This window comes from Ischnura elegans, chromosome 13 (assembly GCF_921293095.1).
Source record: "Ischnura elegans chromosome 13, ioIscEleg1.1, whole genome shotgun sequence".
Lineage (NCBI taxonomy): Eukaryota > Metazoa > Arthropoda > Insecta > Odonata > Coenagrionidae > Ischnura > Ischnura elegans.
In genome coordinates, this window is record NC_060258.1 from 19,732,107 (window position 1) to 19,753,248 (window position 21,142).

Genomic DNA, 21,142 nt, shown 5'->3' on the forward strand with positions numbered 1-21,142 from the left:
AAAAGTTAAAAAAAATACTTTTAATCAAAATATTGCAAATAAAACGACACTAAAAAATCAACCGAAAAATCTAGTATCTCATACGTTAAGGAATTTTTCCTACAACGATTATAAGTTGGTTTTAAAAAAATCCAAAGATAGGCCCATAAGAAAAGCATTGGAAATTTAAAAAAATTATAAAAAATACTTTCAATCAAAATATGGCAAAATGTTTCGCATCAAAAAATCAACCAAAAAATCTAGTTTCCGTCAGTGAAATTTCATGTTCCCGTGACATTTTTAAGTAGGCAAAAAATGGAATATGTTTTAGTCCCATAAGGCTCCAATGTTAATTCGGATCGATATATCTCGAAAACCGATCGACTTTTTCCAGTTTTCGGACTTTTCCCCTCGATGAATATTTTTTCTCCACGACCCGTAAAAATTTCGTCTTCCCAGCACGTCCGGAAGTGGTCGGGAATTTGTATACGTGAATCAGTCAGTGAGCTATCTGTCACACATCGGGTTGTATATATTATAGACTCGCCGCGCTGCGCGCGCTCGTTAGGGGGCTACGCCCCCTAAAACCCCCCGCATCCGGCTTCGCCGGCTGCCCCCGCCGGACGGCTTCGCCGTCCACCCCGCGGCTACTCGGATCGGCTTCGCCGTTCCTCGCCAAGGGGTCGTCTTCGCCGCCCATATATTTAGGCAGCCCTCCGACGGACAGCAGCTGATTCCTCGGAACGGCTTCGCCGTTCATAGTGTGAGGGCGGCTTCGCCGCACAAATGTTACCCGAGTCCCACCTAGGCGTGGACTCCTGGGAACGGCATCGCCCTTCCTCGTGCCGGGGCGGCTTCGCCACCCAAGGTTTACCGGTGTTCCCCCGAGACTGCGACAACTCGGAACGGCTACGCCGTTCCTCGCCGCCCCCACCGGACGGCTTCGTCGTCCCACCCGGGACTCCTCGGAACGGCTTCGCCGTTTCTCGTTGTGGGTCGGCTTCGCCGCCCATATATTGAGGCAGCCCTCCAACAGACACCAGCTAGCACCTCGGAACGGCTTCGCCGTTCATCGTGTTAGGGCGGCTTCGACGCCCAAGGGTTACCCGAGTCCCCCAGAGGCGTGGACTCCTGGGAACGGCATCGCCCTTCCTCGTGGCGGGGCGGCTTCGCCGCCCAAGGTTTACCGGTGTTCCCCCGCGCCTTCGAAAGCTCGGAACGGCTGCGCCGTTCCTCGCCTGTGGGCGGCTTCACCGCCCAAGGGTTATCTCGTCGTAATGGGGCGGCTTCGCCTCCCAAGGTTTACCTATTTCCCCGAGCCATCGCCTCCTCGGAACGGCTGCGCCGTTCCTCGCGTGGGGGCGGCTTCGCCGCCCAAGGGTTATCGGCGCCCTCCCTCGTAAGCTTCCTCGTAATGGGGCGGGTTCGCCGCCCAGGGTTTACCCGTGTTCCCCCGAGGCGTCGAATCCTGGGAACGGCGTCGCCGTTCCACGTGATAGGGTGGCTTCGCCGCCCAAGGTTTACTGTGTCCCCCCGAGCCGTCGACTCCTCGGAACGGCTTCGCCGTTCCTCGTCTGTGGGCGGCTTCGCCGCCCAAGGGTTATCGGCGCCCTCCCCCCGTAAGCTTCCTTGTGATGGGGCGCCTTCGCCGCCCAAGGTTTACCCGTGTCTCCCCGAGGCGTCGACTCCTGGGAACGGCATCGCCCATCCGCGTGATGGGGCGGCTTCGCCGCCCAAGGTTTACTGTGTCCCCCCGAACCGTCGACTCCTCGGATCGCATTCGCCGTTCCTCGTATTTGGGCGGCTTCGCCGCCCAAGGGTTATCGGCGCCCTCCCCCCTCGTAAGACACCCATTCGGCTGCTCCATGTGTTGGAGCGGATTTGCCGCCCGAGGGTTCTCGGAGGTTTTCCGCGACTCTCACTCCTCGGAATGGCTCCGTCGTTCCTGGGGCGGGGGCAGCTTCGCCGCCAGGGTTTTCACTCCTCACAGAGCAATGCGTACTACCAGCTAACCCCCATCGTTTACAAAGGCTACCGGGGGATAATGAGGCAGAATGTAGACGCATGCTAGATGTAATTTTTGTGGCATTTTAGCTAATGACGATGTTTCGAAGGCGGTCCGGGGGGTTGCCAGGGTTTTTTATGAGTGTACTGACAACGGTCACAATCATCCAAATGAATTCCTTAGCGATGAGTCATAGGAGAAGGGAAATACTGCTAAAATATGCGAAAACACCGAAGAATATGGTATTAACAGAAAAAGAAGAATTTTTTCCCCGGTCTTATAGGAAGCCACGTGAAATATCGAGGGGTTTTCTTGCATAAAAGGTCTTTGTTTACCTACAGTAAAAATTCCAGCGATCTTACTGTAGGGAAACAATGAATTTTTCCGTATTACTCACATTTAGATTACCAATTCTGTGATCTCCAATTAGCGGTGCATAGGCGCTGTAATAAGGCATAACTGATGTGAATTTCGTAGCCGAACATTATGGGGAAGTGGTTAAAAAAAATCGGTTTTAGGTGTCCTTGTCCTGGAAGCCCTTTTATTACTCTACTATTTTGTTAAGAAATGTACATTTAAAAATTTGAAGTGTTATTGCGGGTGTGTAATTGCGGCAGGATAATTGAACATGAGGCGTAAATATAGCCGACACAATTCCCATTCGGAATCAATAAAAACGATACAACTGGGATGAATGGTACACGAAATATACGACTTATTATGTAATTTTTATTTTTTTGGGGGGGTCACAGGGGGTTTTCGGGGGACCTAAAGTGCTTGTTCTGTATAACGCGGCATCGTTTACGTTGGATAAAAATTTCGGCTCTGTAGCTGTAGTGTAAGCATGCTTTTTCGACGGTGTCACCCGTTAAAATTAAATATTCTGCGTTCTCCTGGTAGCGGCGCGTAGGGGCACGAGAAAGACGTCAATCACCTGAATTTGGTGTCCGTACCACGTCGGGAAGTGGTAAAAAAAAATTCGGAAAAATTTAAAATCGTGTGTTGAGGGAATGCAAACTTCACGGCGGATGTATTGTAAGTTACCAAACGTTGTAGGAGTCGCAATTTCAATGGAAATACATAATCGTTAATAACTCGAAATTCTTTCGTCCTTTGGATACATGAAGATACCCGAAAAATTGAATAAAAAATCTAGTATCTTGCATTAAATTGAATTGGTCCTACGATTATTGCAAATTGGTCAAAAAAATTCCCAAAGTGAGCCCATAAGAAAAGCATTGGAAATTTTAAATTGTTAAAAAAAATACTTTTAAACAAAACATTGCAAAGGCAACCACACCAAAAAATCAACCAAAAAATCTAGTATCTCATAAGTTAAGGACTTATTCCTACAACGATTATAAGTTGGTTTTAAAAAAATCCAAAGATAGGCCCATAAGAAAAGCATTGGAAATTTAAAAAAATTATAAAAAATACTTTTAAACAAAATATGGCAAAATGTTTCACATCAAAAAATCGGCCAAAAAATCTAGTTTCCGTCAGTGACATTTCATGTTCCCGTGACATTTTTAAGTAGGCAAAAAATGGAATATGTTTTAGTCCCATAAGGCTCCAATGTTAATTTTGATCGATATATCTCGAGAACCGATCGACTTTTTCGAGTTTTCGGACTTTTCCCCCCGATGAATATTTTTTCTCCACGACCCGTAAAAATTTCGTCTTCCCAGCACGTCCGGAAGTGGTCGGGAATTTGTATACGTGAATGAGTGAGTGTGCTATCTGTCACACATCGGGTTGTATATAATATAGACTCGCCGCGCTGCGCGCGCTCGTTAGGGGGCTACGCCCCCTAAAACCCCCCCGCATCCGGCTTCGCCGGCTGCCCCCAACGGACGGCTTCGCCGTCCCACCCGCGGCGTCTCGGAACGGCTTCGCCGTTCCTCGTCAGGGGTCGGCTTCGCCGCCCAGATATCGAGGTAGCCCTGTGACGGAGACCCGCTTGTTCCTCGGAACGGCTTCGCCGTTCATCGTGGGCGGGCGGCTTCGCCTCACATGGGTTACCCGAGTCCCCCCGAGGCGTCGACTGCTGGTAACGGCATCGCCCTTCCTCGTGATGGGGCGGCTTCGCCGCCCAAGGTTTTCCTATGTCCCCCCGAGCCATCGACTTCTCGGAACGGCTTCGCCGTTCCTCGCCCGTGGTCGGCTTCGCCGCCCAAGGTTTACCTGTGTCCCCCCGAGCCGTCGCCTCCACCGGACGGCTTCGCCGTCCCACCCGCGGCGTCTCGGAACGGCTTCGCCGTTCCTCGTCAGGGGTCGGCTTCGCCGCCCAGATATCGAGGTAGCCCTGTGACGGAGACCCTCTTGTACCTCGGAACGGCTTCGCCGGTCGTCGTTGGAGGGCGGCTTCGCCGCCCAAGGGTTACCCGAGTCCCCCCGAGGCTCGACTCCTGGTAACGGCATTGCTCTTCCTCGTGATGGGGCGGCTTCGCCGCCCAAGGTTTACCTGGGTCCCCCCGAGCCATCGACTTCTCGGAACGGCTTCGCCGTTCCTCGCCCGTGGTCGGCTTCGCCGCCCAAGGTTTACCTGTGACCCCCTGAGCCGTCGCCTCCTCGGAACGGCTTCGCCGTTCCTCGCCTGTGGGCGGCTTTGCCGCCCGAGGGTTATTGGCGACCCGAATCCGGCTTCGCCGGCTGCCCCCGCCGGACGGCTTCGCCGTCCCACCCCCGACGTCTCGGAACGGCTTCGCCGTTCCTCGTCAAGGGTCGGCTTCGCCGCCCAGATATTGAGGTAGCCCTGTGACGGAGACCCGCTAGTTCCTGGGAACGGCTTCGCCGCCCAAGGTTTACCTGGGTACCCCCGGGCCATCGACTCCTAGGAACGGCTTCGCCGTTCCTCGCCCGTGGGCGGCTTCGCCGCCCAGGGGGTATCGTCGCCCTCCCCCCTCGTAAGACACACGTTCGGGTGCTCCGCGTGTCGGGGCGGATTCGCCGCCCGAGGGTTTTCGGAGTTTTTCCTCGCCTCTGACTCCTCGGAGTGCGTCCGACGTTCCTGGAACTGGGGGAGCTTCGCCGCCCGGGTTTTCACTCCTTACCAAGCAGTGAGAACTACCGGCTATCCCCTATCGTTTACGAAGGCTGCCGGGGGATAAAATTGGAGGATGTAGACGCATGCTAGCCGTGATTGTGGCATCTTTTTAATTTATAACGATGTTTTTAAGGCGGTCCTGGGAGTTTCCAGGGTTTTTTTGTGAGTGTACTGACTACGGTCACAATCATCGTAAGAAATTACTTAGCGATGAGTCATAGGAGAAGGGAATTACTGCTAAAATATGCTAAAACACCAAAGAACATGCTATTTACAGAAAAAAAAATAATTTTTTCCCTGGTCTTAAAGGAAGCCACGTAAAATTTAGAGGGGTTTTCTTGCATAAAAGGTCTTTGTCTACCTACAATAAAAATTCCAGCGATCTAGCTGTAAGGAAACAATGAATTTTCCCGTATTATTAATATTTAGATTTCCAATTCTGTGTTCTCCACATAGCGGTGCATAGGCGCTTTAATAAGGCATAACTCCTGTGAATTTCGTAGCCGTACCTTATGAGGAAGTGTTTTAAAAAATTCGCCTTTAGGTGTCCATGTCCATGAGCCCCTTTTATTACTCTACTATTTTGTTAAGAAATGTACATTTAAAAATTTGAAGTTTTATTGCGGGTGAGTAATTGGGGCAGGATAATTGAACATGACGCGTAAATATAGCCGACACAATTCCCATTCGGAATCAATAAAAACGATACACCTGGGATGAATGGTACACGAAATATACGACTTATTAGGTAATTTTTATTTTTTTATGGGGTTCACAGGGGGTTTTCGGGGGACCTAAAGTGCTTGTTCTGTATAACGCGGCATCGTTTACCTTGGATAAAAATTTCGGCTCTGTAGCTGTAGTGTAAGCATGCTTTTTCGACGGTGTCATCCGTTTAAATTAAGTATTCTGCGTTCTCCGGGTAGCGGCACGTAGGGGCAACAAAAAGACGTCACTCACGTTAATTTCGTGGCCGTATGTCGTCGGGAAGTGGCAGAAAAAAATTCAGAAAAATTTAAAATCGTGTGTTGAGGGAATGCAAACTTCACGGCGGATGTATTGTAAGTTACCAAACGTTGTAGGAGTCGCAATTTCAATGGAAATACATAATCGTTAATAACTCGAAATTCGTTCGTCTTAAGGATACATGAAGATAGCCGAAAAATTGAATAAAAAATCTAGTATCTTGCATTTAAGTGAATTTGTCCTACCACTATTGCAAATTGGTGAAAAAAATTCCGAAATTCGGCCCATAAGAAAAGCATTGGAAATTTTAAATTGTTAAAAAAAATACTTTTAAACAAAAAATTGCAAAGGCGACCACACCAAAAAATCAACCAAAAAATCTAGTGTCTCATACGTTAGGGACTTATTCCTACAACGATTATAAGTTGGTTTTAAAAAAATCCAAAGATAGGCCAATAAGAAAAGCATTGGAAATTTAAAAAAATTATAAAAAATACTTTCAATCAAAATATGGGAAAATGTTTCGCATCAAAAAATCGCCCAAAAAATCTAGTTTCCGTCAGTAAAATTTCACGTTCCCGTGACGTTTGCAAGTAGGCGAAGAATGGAAAAAGTTTTAGTCCCATAAGGCTCCAATGTTAATTCGGATCGATATATCTCGAAAACCGATCGACTTTTTCGAGTTTTCGGACTTTTCCCCCCGATGAATATTTTTTCTCCACGACCTGTAAAAATTTCGTCTTACCAGCACGTCCGGAAGTGGTCGGGAATTTGTATACGTGAATCAGTCAGTGAGCTATCTGTCACACATCGGGTTGTATATATTATAGATACGTATACGTAGTGTATAACATGCGTATACAGTAGAAGATACACGTATACTGTATACGTATAAAAACCTTCTACCCACCATCTACCAAATGTATATAACGCAGCAAATGTCCTCCTACCACGCATATACAGTATACATATACAGTATACAAGACATATATATATACAGTATACAAGACGTATATATGTATGAAAGCAGAAAATTACTGCAGAATTCCAGGTTTTCTAGGGAAATTTTACTAAATTCCAGGTCAATCTTACGAGATAAAAGCTATGTATACGAATTTTACAACACTACATTTACTTAATACTTTTAATTAATTCTATAATTGTGTATTGTCCTAATTAAAATTCTTACATTTTTAAAAGAAATTATTCACTTATTTTATGAATGCAACACTTAGAATATAAACAAATTTGTCAAAATTGTAAAAGTTATCTAAACAGTGTTTGCACTCATAAAGTGCAATTTAAAATGCAATCAATGCATTTTGAAGCATGCATGTAAGTATATAAAATAGGCCTGAAAATTGGCCTTGCACTGACAAATTTCATGTGAAACTAGTTTGAAATAAAAGATTTTAAATGCAAAGCAGGAGCAAAAATTCATGGATATTTTTAGTGACAAAACATCATGCATATTTCCAGATTCCCAATCACTAAACACCCTGAGTATATTTTTCTTCATTGAGCAAAATCCTGAATGCAGCTGTTGACATACACTGCCGTATTAAAACTGAAATTAAAGTAGCAAAACGAAAACTAAATCTCTGTTCCGGTGCCAGTGTGAATTTAGTGCAAGCGTGGAAGTACTAGTACATTCATTTTGTCATTTAGTGTGAGTGACATCTCCAGCATTTCAGAGTGTTTACGTACATTTGAGAACATCCTGTCTAAGCAGCAGAGAGCGTTCATAAACATAATGTAACATGCTAGTGTGTTTTGCATTGTTCTGTGGGAACACTTACCAGTTTGTTTGAGACTTCTTGCTGACAATAAAGTGAATAGAGAAAAAAATCTGTGAGATTCAGGTCTTACAGGGTCTACAGAGGAAATGGAAAACACATGTGTGCTGTTAAAATAAAATAATTATATTTAACTAAATATTACACATTTTTACTAATATACCACACAATCTCAGAAATACATAAGATATTGAATTCATTAGACACAATAAAGGGGCCAAGCCCGGATGGTAAACCACATTTTGTGCTTAATTATCGTCAAGAGGTTTTAGTGGATCCTCTCACAGTATTATGTAATCAGTCTATTCATCCAATGTAAAAAAACATCTTATCGTATGAGTAAATTCACTAAGCATAGTAAGTTAAAAGTCAATTTAAGAAGTAGTAAGAATTTAGATGTCAAATATAACTAGACAAATATTTTCTGAATATTTTGATGAGTGTTGATAAATAACAAATACCGTTAGAAATGCCTTTATTCAATGTAAACGAAAATAAAGACCAATAGGATCAATATCAATGTTTTTGCCTGATTATCCTTCCTTAAGGTCACAAGAATCCATGAAGAACAAGCTCACTTTTCCTCGTATTTCTTCATCATTGGCAATTTGGAAAAGTCTTCCTTTCTACACCTGTAAATAATATCACATAAACTTTATTAGAATCTATTAGTGATACATCTAATTTGTCTAGTTAAAGTAAGTCATTTTGTTAAAAAGTAATCTCTATTGATGTGATTTTCCCTTAAGCTATATAAATACCAACTATCAACAAAGGATATTTCGAAAAAATTCCCCATCAGTTCTATATGTAAAAAACGATAAGTTATTCACCTTGAATAATCGAAGTACTAAATTGATTTGAGAATTTAATTCTTAATAATTTAAAACCGATTTGTCTAAACCTAAAGAGTGAAATACCCTCTGATCTCCAACAAATATGATTACATTTTAAAGGAAGCAACACTAATGGCACAACAGCCAATTAAAAAAATGTAAATAACTTTAAATGACTTAATAAATAGTAAAGTCGAGAAATGTTTGTTCACATTCCTCCCACACTACGGTGATTAAATGCGTCAAGCACATAAATAAATTAAAGTTTACGCAAATGCAAAGTTTTTCAATCAATAGAAGATGGATCCCTCAGTCTCAGAAAGTGTGAGAAGGTTGAAAATATTAAGAATTTGCGTCATTTAAGAAAGAAAAATGTGGCAATGGCAACACTTCTACTTACCCAGATTGTGATGAAGGAAGCAAAAGTAGCACTTGAGCGGTTGATAAACTTTCATTGGACAAGTTTCGCAAACAGCAAACACAACACTACAAAAGTTAAGTTATAACGGTAATTGATTGCCTAGGTGCAGGTGAAACAAGTAAATGAAGAACTTAAGAGGCTGATAAACTTCGGCAGGATCAATTTCGCAAACGACGAACACAACACAGTGAACGCAACATTATTCGCGTGGTCTTTGATTGTGAAAGCGGTTATGGACGCATTTACGTTTGCATATGTTTGTATCTGTGGAAATCGACAACTGGTGGAATCGACTATCGACGGAATCCACTATCGATAGGTCGAAATCACGGGCGGGAGTCCAAATCTTGGCATTCAAAAAAATTAAGTTTCGCGTTATGACTCGAGGAATAAATTCCACTGAAAAATATCTTTTTTGTTTCATCGCCTCAGTAGATAAAAAAGCACGATTGAAATCACATTTCGAAGAGCATTTTTCTTTATGAAAAGAGGGACTTTTCATGGCAGGATTTTTTACATCTTAAGGCAGTTCATTGATTTTTTAAATTAATCTGGATTTCTTAATAACCCAGGCGGACGGCGTTCTTGGGTGTTCCGAACAGAAATGATAAAACACTCTCCAGTACCGTTATCAGCCTCCTTCATTTTTGCCAGGGCTGCCTGAAGCCAACCGGGGAAAATAAATTCACTGATGAATCAGTTTAAAGATATTAAATGAGACGACGTCTTTATCCAATGAAACCAGAAGGAGAATAAGAAGAGAGTAGCGGCTCGAGCCGATACCTTTACAAAGAATGAAGATACATGTACAAACGTAATTATTTGCTTTGCCAACCTCGCTGCCGTGAATGACACCTGCCCTTTGCGAACAGGTCCCACTCCATGTTTTCAGGGAAGAGTTAGCTGGTAAGGTTTTCCAACTAAATTCCAACAGTGTTTTTCACGTGACACCATCACGTGGACTACCATTCGTCTGGCTCCTACCCTTCCACATAGTTGGCGTGAGTGGCCCTTCCTGAGGTAATTTAGATTTATTCCTGTCAGTGTAGCTCTTGGGGTCATAGGAGCACGCAAGTAACGGAAAGGTTTTAGCCCATTGGAAAGGACGCTGTGTATACTGAAGGCTACATATGGAAATAGTATACGGACAGAGTAACCTTTAAAGGACACTAATTGTTTACTAATGGCTACACAGTAGCGGATACAGAAAAAAACTCTAGAGGGGGGCGTAAAAGATATCTTGACCAACCTTTACTTTTATCCTAAAAAAATAATCAAGTCACATGCAAAGTTTAAGAAAGTGTTATTTGAACTGATTATACGCACATGAAATACAAAGCCATCTTATGACATAAAAAAGTTAAAATTGTAGTCCTGCAATGTTTGGTTATGCGGGCGGCCAGGAAAGGGTTGGGGGGCGCGCCTCCCATATGCATCCGCCACTGAGATTACATATGGAAACAGTATATGAAAGGTATACGTATACCTCTCAGATACTGTTTCCATATGTAGCACATACGTATACAGTATATGAAAGGTATACAGATACCTTTCGTATACTGTATACGTATACGCTTCAGGATACTGTTTATGTATACCTAGAATCTAAAACATGCATACAGATTCTCAAGGAAACAGTATACACCTGGTATACTTACGGTATACGTATACCGTTACCAGTGTGCTGTCTGGGACTCAAGCGCATGGGCGTACCCAGCGGGGGGCAGGAGGGGGCAGCTGCCCCCCTAGAAGCAAAAGTAAATGTATTTCAAAGCGGAAGTTGGGAAAAAATTGCTTTAAACCTCAGAAAAGTGATATTCTAATACATGTAATAAAAATAAAAATATTTTTCCAAGCAAACAATTTATAAAAAAATAAATAAAGTGCTGTTATAATGTTTTGAAAATTTTGTTCCCATAACCTTGACTGTGTTACAACTTGAACGACCTCGGCTTGCCCGCCTCTATTCTCGATCCTGGGCACGCTGTTGCTCAAGCCATAATACACCATTTAAGAAGGTACGTCGAGGTAATCGTAGATCAATACCTTAGAACGCCTCTTTCTTAGACGAATACTGTGATGCGCGTGGAACCGATGGACGCAAGTTTGAGACAGGGCGACGGCATATTTATTTTCAGCTGATATGTTATGATTTATTTATTTATTTTCCAACGGCAGCAGCCAATTTACAATACTAATACCATAATTTACGATAAATAATACGATTATTTACAATAATATACAGTAATAATACACAGTGGTAATATACAGAATAATATAAAATAATAATTTACAGTGATAATTTAGAGTGGTATATGAAATGTAAGGTGGTATAAAGTTTGTAAAATATCAGAGGGGAGTGTGACAACGAAGAAGGTTAGACAAAGTAAAGTGAACAAGAGAAACAAGAACAAGAGAACGACATGTCAAAGAACCAGGAGAATGGAGGCCCGTCTGCGGATTTTATGGAGGCTGTCAAAAAAGAGGTCGAATTCGGACGCAACTTGATTTCCAAGGCGGGTAAATCTTGCAAGAGGACTGTTGAAGTCGAAATTGGTTGCATGGTATCTGCGGCTCAAAATTTCACGGGATCTAGTAGTAGTAGGGATTCTGATTTCGATTTCAGCTAGGAGATCCGAGCAGTTTACGTAGCCATTCATAACTTTAACTAACAGGACTACATCGGCTACGTCACGCCGCAAAGGCAAGAGGTGGATGATTGAGATCCCTGGATAGGTCTTCCGCAGGAACATCCATATGGCCGAAACCCATTTGTGAATGTGTGGAGTTTATGTACTATGGGGGGAAAAGGTATCCCAACAGAGTTTGTGCCGCCACCATCGCTTCGCAGAAGAATGGATTCCTTTTCTAACGGTATATAACCCTTGGAATTAGACGAGGGAAATTCAAATACGGTCTTTTTTCAGCCACCAAGGTCATGACGGTGAATTTACTAGCCTCGAACCGAAGTTCGAATGTTTTTCGGACTCCTCTCTAGAATGCTGGCGCATCCGATATCCTTAGAAATTGTGCCTTCCTTTTACCCGCTATCTCCCTCTAACCCTCCTTTCCGTTCCTTCTTCGCACCTACTCCGGCAATCGTAATACAATTCACTGAAAGCCCATCCCCTTTTCCTCATTTTCTCGTCTCTTAAATTTTACGGGATAAATATTCGCTAGACGTAATCTGCAAGGAAGCGATGGCGAGGAGATATTTTGAGCATCAGGAATTACTCTAAATACACTGGTCAACAAAAAACTTTTTTTCTATCCTAGAGATGTTGTTGGGTGACCATTGAGGGGCTTTTCGTCCTGATTCCAAATCTGGGCTCAGATGTTTTCTATCACGTCTACTTTCTTTAGGACAACCGAACTAAATAAAGGTTCAAGAACATTTCAGCAAATAAATCGTGTTTTTAAAAAATGTGAAAAAAAGTACTTTCAAGGGATGGTCAGATCGGATACCTTGGTTCCAAATATCCGCGGATATTGCCCTTCACTGGATACATTGGATCCAAAGTCGCAGAAGACATCGGATCTGGATCCGAAATTTTGAATCATAGCTTCAGTGAATGCAACGCGCAATAAGGGTGGAAAGAGTTCCGATTCTATCTTCGAATGAGCCATCGCATGCGATTCTTGTCCTACTCATGAACCGTTTTGCTTGAAATCTCTCGCAGAGGTTACGTAGAAGAAGTTCATCCGTGGAATATAAAAATAGCAAAATACGACTGGCACACAGTGTGACTCTTCCCGAAAGATTGAACAATCATCGGGGGAATCTCAGCGTCAGGAATTTGAAAATGCATTTGGATCCGAAAATATCCGATCCGAAAGATCCGGCTCCGAAAATCAAGGATCCGATCCGAATCCGGATCCGATAAAAATCCTGGATCCGTCCATCCCTAGTACTTTCAAAGGATTTTCTTGTTTATTTAGCATCTGGTAAGTCCCTATTCAGAATCAATCAGTGATGTGCTAACATCTTGCTGAAATTTCCTTGGTTCTATTTTTCCAAGTGTAAAATATTTCGGCCGAAACGCTCACTGGGTTCATCTCTAACAGCGCTGAGGTTTGGTGGAAAAAGGCAGGGTTTGAGTCGATAAAATAAATTTTTAAATTCATATTGCAGCACAAATTTTGGAACGATTTAAGTACATTAATATAGCCACCAGATCATGATAATTTTCAGCCATGATACTTCCTAAAAAATGTTCAGATACATTTTTAAATGCGTTCCACGCGCTTTTCTCCGTTGACCTAACTTACTGTTGAAATTCCGAGTCCTTAAATCCTTAATCGGTGGCCCAATGCATATTCCTTATTTGTTCTTTTCTTCACTTAATTAAAGGACTTTTTGTTTCAAATTTGTAAAACCAGTACCTTTATTATCCATGGCTTCAACAAAATTTAAAAAGTCCTTATTTAAAATGCAGAGGTGGAAAAAGAATATTTTTTTGGATCGACCAAAGGCGGAGAAAGGATATTTTTGGATCCAGGCACGAGCTCTTTACGTTCCGGACAAATTTTTTTCTAGTAACAATTTTTTCGGTCTCTGATATCCCATTCGCAGATGAAGCAACAAAATTTCGCATAGCCAACCTGCAATCCTAGTAAGATAGCAATTACTTTAAGTGGTCACAGATTTTCCATTTATATTTTTTGGTAGTAATTTTTTTCTTAAAGTAACTGCATATTCTCGTAAGATTCTTTCATTTCAGTTTCATGAGTTAACAGTATTGATGGGAGCTCATTTTCACTATGTAAGAGATTAGCCTTTAAAATAACCTTGGAGGAATGAAATTACAAACGCTAATCATCTGTGTTTAATTCAAATTTAAGAGTATCCATAACAGAGGGAAGATCACTGCAAAAAGCAAAACTTTTTTGAAGAAGAAACCAAATCAAATTCGTCATGGCGAGAGCGGGACATCAAAAGTTTTGAATTTGGACCCAAAAATTTGCAACCTTTTAATCGTGATCCTAAGATGTTACCCTCCTTTTTGGATAAAATTTAAATCGTGCAGCAGATCATTTAAATCCTCTTGCGTTATAAAATGAGGTCCAGCAGATTTACTCGGTCCAAAATTTGGGTCCTTCGAGTCTCCGAATTCTTCAGTATCACGCTCTTGATTACTTTCTGAACCTTTGCTAAGATAAAAATACTCCATTGCTTTCGGCGCTTGTAAATTTTCGGAGTGAGGGAACGGTAGTGTCGCTGATTCATAGTTGTCTGGGTATTTTACTGTGTGTTTTGACTTCGTTGTAATTCCTTTCATTTTTGAAATTGAAATATGATCTGCCAAATCATGGGGACGGCAAATTCCTTACGACGTTTTCCCTTAGTCCAACCAGTAAGAAGCCCTACGCTGGTGCCACACAACACATAGGGAGCCCATCCTTTATCTTGGCCACCCAACAGGTAGTCAAAATAAAGCTTATAACCCAGTCTGAGAAAGGGAGTAATTTTCCACCTTTGAGCCTTAAAAGTAATTTCACCGTATACATAATAAAAGTCATCAGAATGGTTCACGCACTATCTGCATTCCAATACGTGGCCCATCGAATATACTCCTTGACTCTCTTATTTACCTTAGGAGAACGCTTGCCCACAGTGATTTTTGTCGCTTCGTTGAGATATGCGAAGGAAAATTCAGAGGAGCGTTCCCAATGTGCGCACATGATGTCGTCGAATTCGCCCCAATTCTAAGGAGTCCATCGCGAGTCACGCTCTGGGTTGCGGGAGACTCAGTAGTAGATCGCGTATTTGGACGACGAATATAGGAAATGGTTTGCCTTGTTTGAATTTCCCTCATTCACCAAAGAATAGCAACCTACTGGAAAGGAAACCCAAGAAGCCGCGGAGCGATAGTGGCGGCACAAACTTTGTGGGGATACTTTTTTCCCCCATAGTACATGGCAACCGTCTTCCTTTCAAGTTCGAATCATTTTAGCTCTTCTTTACGGGCGCACACCCTGTTGTTGTCGAAAATGTGTTGCCATGGAATAAGGTAGTGTCCTTCAACAAAGAAAACGAAAGGCATTGATTGCGATTAATTATCCACCATTAGTTTATTCATAATATACAAATTATTTGATTTTAGAAATACCGTTTTAGATGAATGGCAATGGTCAATTTTAACTGCATTTTAAAAAGGCCAGATTGGCGCCCATGCGATGCCACTCCACGTGACGTCACAGGGACCTAGTTCCTGTACGAGTAGATAGGAGTTTTACATCGTCTGAGATTACCAATGCATGCATGAGGCACAGACTTCATGGAAACGTGTCTTAATAATCACCTATTATAACTGCCTATGGTCGGAAAGTTTCCTTCGTTTGATAGGGGAATAATAATCCATATTTAAGCCAAGCTCTACCAGCTAGCAGGGTACTCTGATACCTGCTAGCATCCTCCGTCGTATCAGCGCTCAAAGTCTCGCCCCAAGGTCACCTCACTTTGCGGCAGTGGGAACCAGAACGAAGTCACACGGGGTTTTCCCAGCATTCCTACTTAGCCGTCGCGTTTTCGCGCGCTAGAAAATTTTCACTTTTCATTTAATCGCGAAAAATAGATATCGTCATTTAAAAATATAAATGCGTAAAATACGTGCTCCAGGAGTAATGTTCTTTCGATTGAGGCAATAAAATAATGATAGGAAACTACCCTATACTGCGATTTCATACGGGAGAATTCACATGTGCGACGGTGGTCGTACAGTTGTGATGCTGGAGTAGATTTAAGTTTGCTAATGCCACCTTTTCCGGTTGTCTCGTAACGACTTCAATGCGTCGTTGTAATTTTCAATCTCCAATATTCAAGGGCAAAGGATTTCTGTGTAATGAATGTTATGGCGTGCATGGGAAAACGATATTCATACGGCGGAGAAAATTATGGCCTTGTGTGAACCAATATTTCGTCAGAGTCACTAACGGCGGCATAAGCATATTTCAAATGAAATAAGGGACTCCAAAAAGACATCATGAAAGTTGTGTGAAAATAAAATGTCTACAGTAACCTGCAATCATAGTCAGAATTAGCATAATTCATTCAAAATGGACCTGATTATTCTTATCAAGACTTATTGACATGGAAACAGAATAGCTATATGCACAAAAAACTAGCCAAGTGAACGATTACTTAAGAAAGTCCATACTTTTAAATCAACTGAAGTAAGGCACACATTTTTCAGGGATGACAACTTCTGGGATGCGGAGTGATGATGCAACTTTACCGCGATGAGTCCACGAAACCACACAAGGTTATGGGTCCAGTTCACTCCAAAGGATGAAAGCAAGAGAAAAGAAATTGTATTAGCAACCTGTACTCAAATCGTGCGACATAAATCGAACAAACTGGGATTTATTTATAATTGTCTCATTTTAAAGAAAAAAATGAGATTTTATATTTAGCAAGAATTTTGTGTGAAAATAATGACAAAAATGTAATAACTCAATATTAACATCATTTTTTCAAGAAAAAAGTCACTTATATTCATGAAAACTGCGCAATAAACTCCAATTATGACCAAAAAGGAAGAAAAAATGCTTTTTTCTTTCTTCGAAGAAGAGGAAATTTGAAATAAGACTTTCATTTCTTTAAAATTGATTCGTAATGCAAAAATTTAAAAAAGAATTTGGAAAGAGGTAAAAATTATTAAGGGACGTTAGGGCCTGAAAAGTAATAGTATTAGCAGCAAGAAATGATATGTCACTATGTATATTATCACAAAATTTTACTACGACCTAATGGCCTTCTAAGAACTAAATTGAAGTTAATATAAGCCAAATTACAGAAGAAGCAAAACATCTAATGAAACCGTCGTATTCAGAGACATCAATGAACGTAGAGGGTACACTTAAGTGCCTACTTCCCTTAAGAGACAATTTTAATTAGGAATCTTAAATACAGAGCCAGCACAAAAAGAGGATTCCGAAAGCCCTACCTAATTTTTTAAGTGTGTGTTTAAGGACTCCCCAATTCCCACTGGACACTGAAGAAAAGGAATCCTGTAAGGATATTTGGTAGGCGTCATCAGGATCTCGACAAAAGATCCAAGCTCATTCAACCTACCACCCTATTGAACATGGGGACTTCAATGTTTAGGTTTGACGATGGATTTGGGTAGCCTCATGAAGGTGCCCAAGTAATGTCACATATCAGTAACCTCCCTCCATAAAACAGATGTTCCTCTTGAGTGTGATTTCTCTATCGCCCAATAAAGCCAGAATCAAGTGGATTGGGACAAATTGACAGAGGCGCAATGGAGAGGCATCCACCAATTATCCCAAATGTGACCTAACCTTAAACTGAATGCCTAACACGTGAGATTCAGTGCATAACCACACCAGAACACCATTTACCACCCTAAACATTCCCACTTTCCCACTTGATTCCAACTTAAGGGCCCTGCGATGATTGCAACACTGGCCTAAGCGATTTGCCAGTTCGCCAGCACCTAGATCATGCAGGAAGAGGGGAAGAATCCATCCCTACCACAACACTGCATTAAGGTCCACCGGCGGAAGAGCCTCTGCTTTCCATCGGCGATCCCACGAAGCACACGATTTATCACGTCACAAAAGTAGCCCCCAAACACTATCACACACCATACACACACACACACACACACACACACAAGGGAATAAAACATTGACCATGCACACAACACTTCACAAATCTTCAGTGATGGCAGGCAGGCTGTCGCAACATCAGGAACAGCACTGAAGACAAGACAGGAACGTAGGGGAGGGCAGTGTAGGTGTTAGTACTTCCTAAAATTAACTAGTGACCCAGGCAGCCACGTTTCACCTCCCACAGGCGACGGTTTTTTTGTTCCTTCCTTTCTTAAAGCCCTCTATGAATGTGTTGTCTTGTTTTGAGGTGGTAAACGTACCTGAAATAAATAGAAAGACATTTCTAAGTTTGAAATTTACTTTAGCACAAAGCTTTTTGTATATATTTCAATTAATGTCATCATACAACATAATTATCCTTTTTGGTAGGCTTTTATTCACTGCGTTTAAAATTATTTCCTTCTCTTTTTTTCATGCTAGTGCTCTATCATATACGCAGTTTAGTATTTTTTTATCCTAGAATATTAAGCAAAGTAGTAGTTTTTGATGATCATTTTTGGGTTTGCAGCAGTGAATAATAAATATCAGGCATAATATATGACCTTTCCGCTTGCTTTTTTATGAAACAAACATTTAGGAACAATAGCTGTAACATGTATATTAGGGCGGATCGCAAAAATCGATTTTTTTCAAATCCATCTGGCCCAATGAAAAAAAGTTGTGGGACCGATCAAAAATAAGGCCTGAAAAATTTGAGACCTGTACGTGAACCCCTGACCCTCCCTCAAATGCAATTTAGGGGGGGAGGGTCAAAATTCGAAAAATACAATATTTTATGGTCATTCCCTTTAAATTTTGCCGAGTTACTGCCCTTTAGGGCTAAAATTTCGTGCATTTTGACGTATCTGCCACCGTTTAGCCACAAAATGCCTAATTTGAGTCCGCGTCCGCGAAGAAAATACCTATTCCAACGCCCACGCAGCGTCACGGATACCAGAGCCGCAGGCCGATCCCTTCCCCTCCACGCTCGCTTCTCCCCCTCCCACGCCTCTAACACAGCAAAATTCATCCCGCGCATGCTGCTAGGAGGTCGTTTATCTTTGATAATATAAATCAGAAGATGGTAGGAGGTAAAAAGCGATGTGTAGTGAGACGACTTGTCTCTTATTTGGTGCCTCCCTTATTTGGTGAGGCATAAAGCTATTGTAACTTTTAGAGACGACTTACATGATATTGCCAAAGCTCTCGAAAAAGTGTCAAAGTGGGATGATTATAAAACGGCAACTAAAGGAAGATGTTTATTGTTATCAATTTGTAATTGTGAATTCATTTGAACTGTATATAGTCTGAGTGATGTTTTGAGTGCAATTTATATTTTAAGCAGATATTTGCAAAATGAGACTGTAGATGTTTTTCAACCTAAAAAAAAGTTGACCAAACTTTTGAAGTACTAAAGAATAAGCGGATGAACTCTTATAAAATTTTCTCTGGAATTTTTGCAAAGGCTAAGAAAATGATGGAGGAAATGGACATTCAAATCCGCATTCCACTTGCAGCCAATCAGCAAAAGATACGAGCAAATTACCCGGCTACCTATGATGAAGACGATATAATCGCGTATTGGGAAAAAATAATCTTTATTCCCATTTTAGATTACGTAAATTAGGATATCAAGGACTGATTTTTTGGAGAGTCAATAGAGTGCTTCAAGTTGGATACACTAATCCCAGCTTTTTTCATGGAAATAAATAACTCGGACTCGTTAGAAAGCATGCTTGAAAAAATAAGTGATAAGTATGCACCGTTATTGAAAATAATAAAAGTACAATGCCAACAGAATTAGATAATAACTTTTTTGAAAAAAAAATCCGAAATTTAACGACATGAAACCAATGAAAACTGCCATGGAACTTTGTGTGTGCACATGAATGTATTTATAAATGCTTGATAATAATCTCTATTATAACTTCTCAGAAATATTTTCCAAGATATTCAAATGAAATGCGGCAAATGATTTTACTGTCGACTTCAGTTGTATTTTCTCGATCAATCATACAGTAGTTCATGAAATCCAAAAGTTAAATACTTACGGGTAAAATTGGAATTTAATATATTGAAGAGAAAACTTCATTTCGCCCGCTAAGCACTTTTGTCAAGGGGTATAAAATACGAACTCGCATCACGTAGACTACCCTCTATTTATAAATGTTACGCTTATGTCTGCTTTTTCTCTCTCAATTTTTGATCTACAGGGATGGGGTTTGCTGCATTTGGTGTGGATTCTCTTTTTTCATGATTTGATCATAATTGAAAGTGCATAAATAATACATGAGTCGTAAATCATACTCACAATTTTCCCATAAGATTGCACAGCGTTTTTTTTTTATTTTTTCGCCCTATTTCCCTCAACTCTCCATCGAAATCTACGATTCGAACCTCTATTAAAAGCTTGTGTCTCCCGCTTGGAACGAAAAATACACAGATCGTTTGAAATTCCACACGTAAATCGGAAATTACATTTACAACTTTTTCCAAAAAATAACACGGGCTTTTGCAATTTTCTCAGTGTATTCGGTGCAATTCGCTCATTAAAACCGTACAATTTGTACCAATTCCTTCATTATTATTTATTACCAGGATTCATTCTTATTTATGTGTGGACTGACTCTGACAGTCGGGTTTATGGTGGCATTAGCGAAATTATGTGGGCGGGTCGAAATGTCAAGAATCTACACACAAGTCCGTAATACAGTGATTTCTACGTAAAAACCTTGCCCTGACCCAACCCAAACCCACCTCGGCATATTCGCAATTCGCGGTGTACGCGAGGAATCGCTGCGCGCGGTGCAGTACCAGAAAGTAGTTCCACCTTGTAATACGTGATAATGAGCTTATTTTACATTTGATTAAAAAACTATTTGCATGACTGTATTCGCCATAATATAAAAAAAACATTTTGGGTACCCAAATGACCACTTTTATGGAATTTTTTTCACCCGATTTTTTTTGCATTTTAGGTAATTTGCCGGCTTTTCCGCCACAAAAATATCATTTTCGTAATCAGGACACTGTTATGAGCAGATCCGACGAAAAAATAGCAAAAAGACGCGTGTCCGGAAAGTGCATAATTACCTGTATCCATTCTCAATTGTTCAAGCAATTTAAGTCTCCGAGTCTCCAGCTGCTCCCAGCCTAATTCGCTTAACATCTGCGTAACGCTGTCTTTACGCCCGTAGCAGTTTTTGACGAAACGCGCAGCCTTCCTTTGTATTTTATTCAGATCACGGATTAAGTTTTTTTTGCACCGGATCACATTTGATATAACTTCATATTCTAGGTATAGCTGGACGAGTGCGAAATATCTCCTCTCTTATTATTATTATTGGAATTATAGTGCGGCTCTAATATTATGTTCTCCGTGTCGTTCTTAAAGATATCCACTCTCAATTGTTAAAGCAATCTAAGCCTAGAGCGCAGCCTCCGAGTCTCTAGCGGCTCCCAGCCTAATTCGCTCAA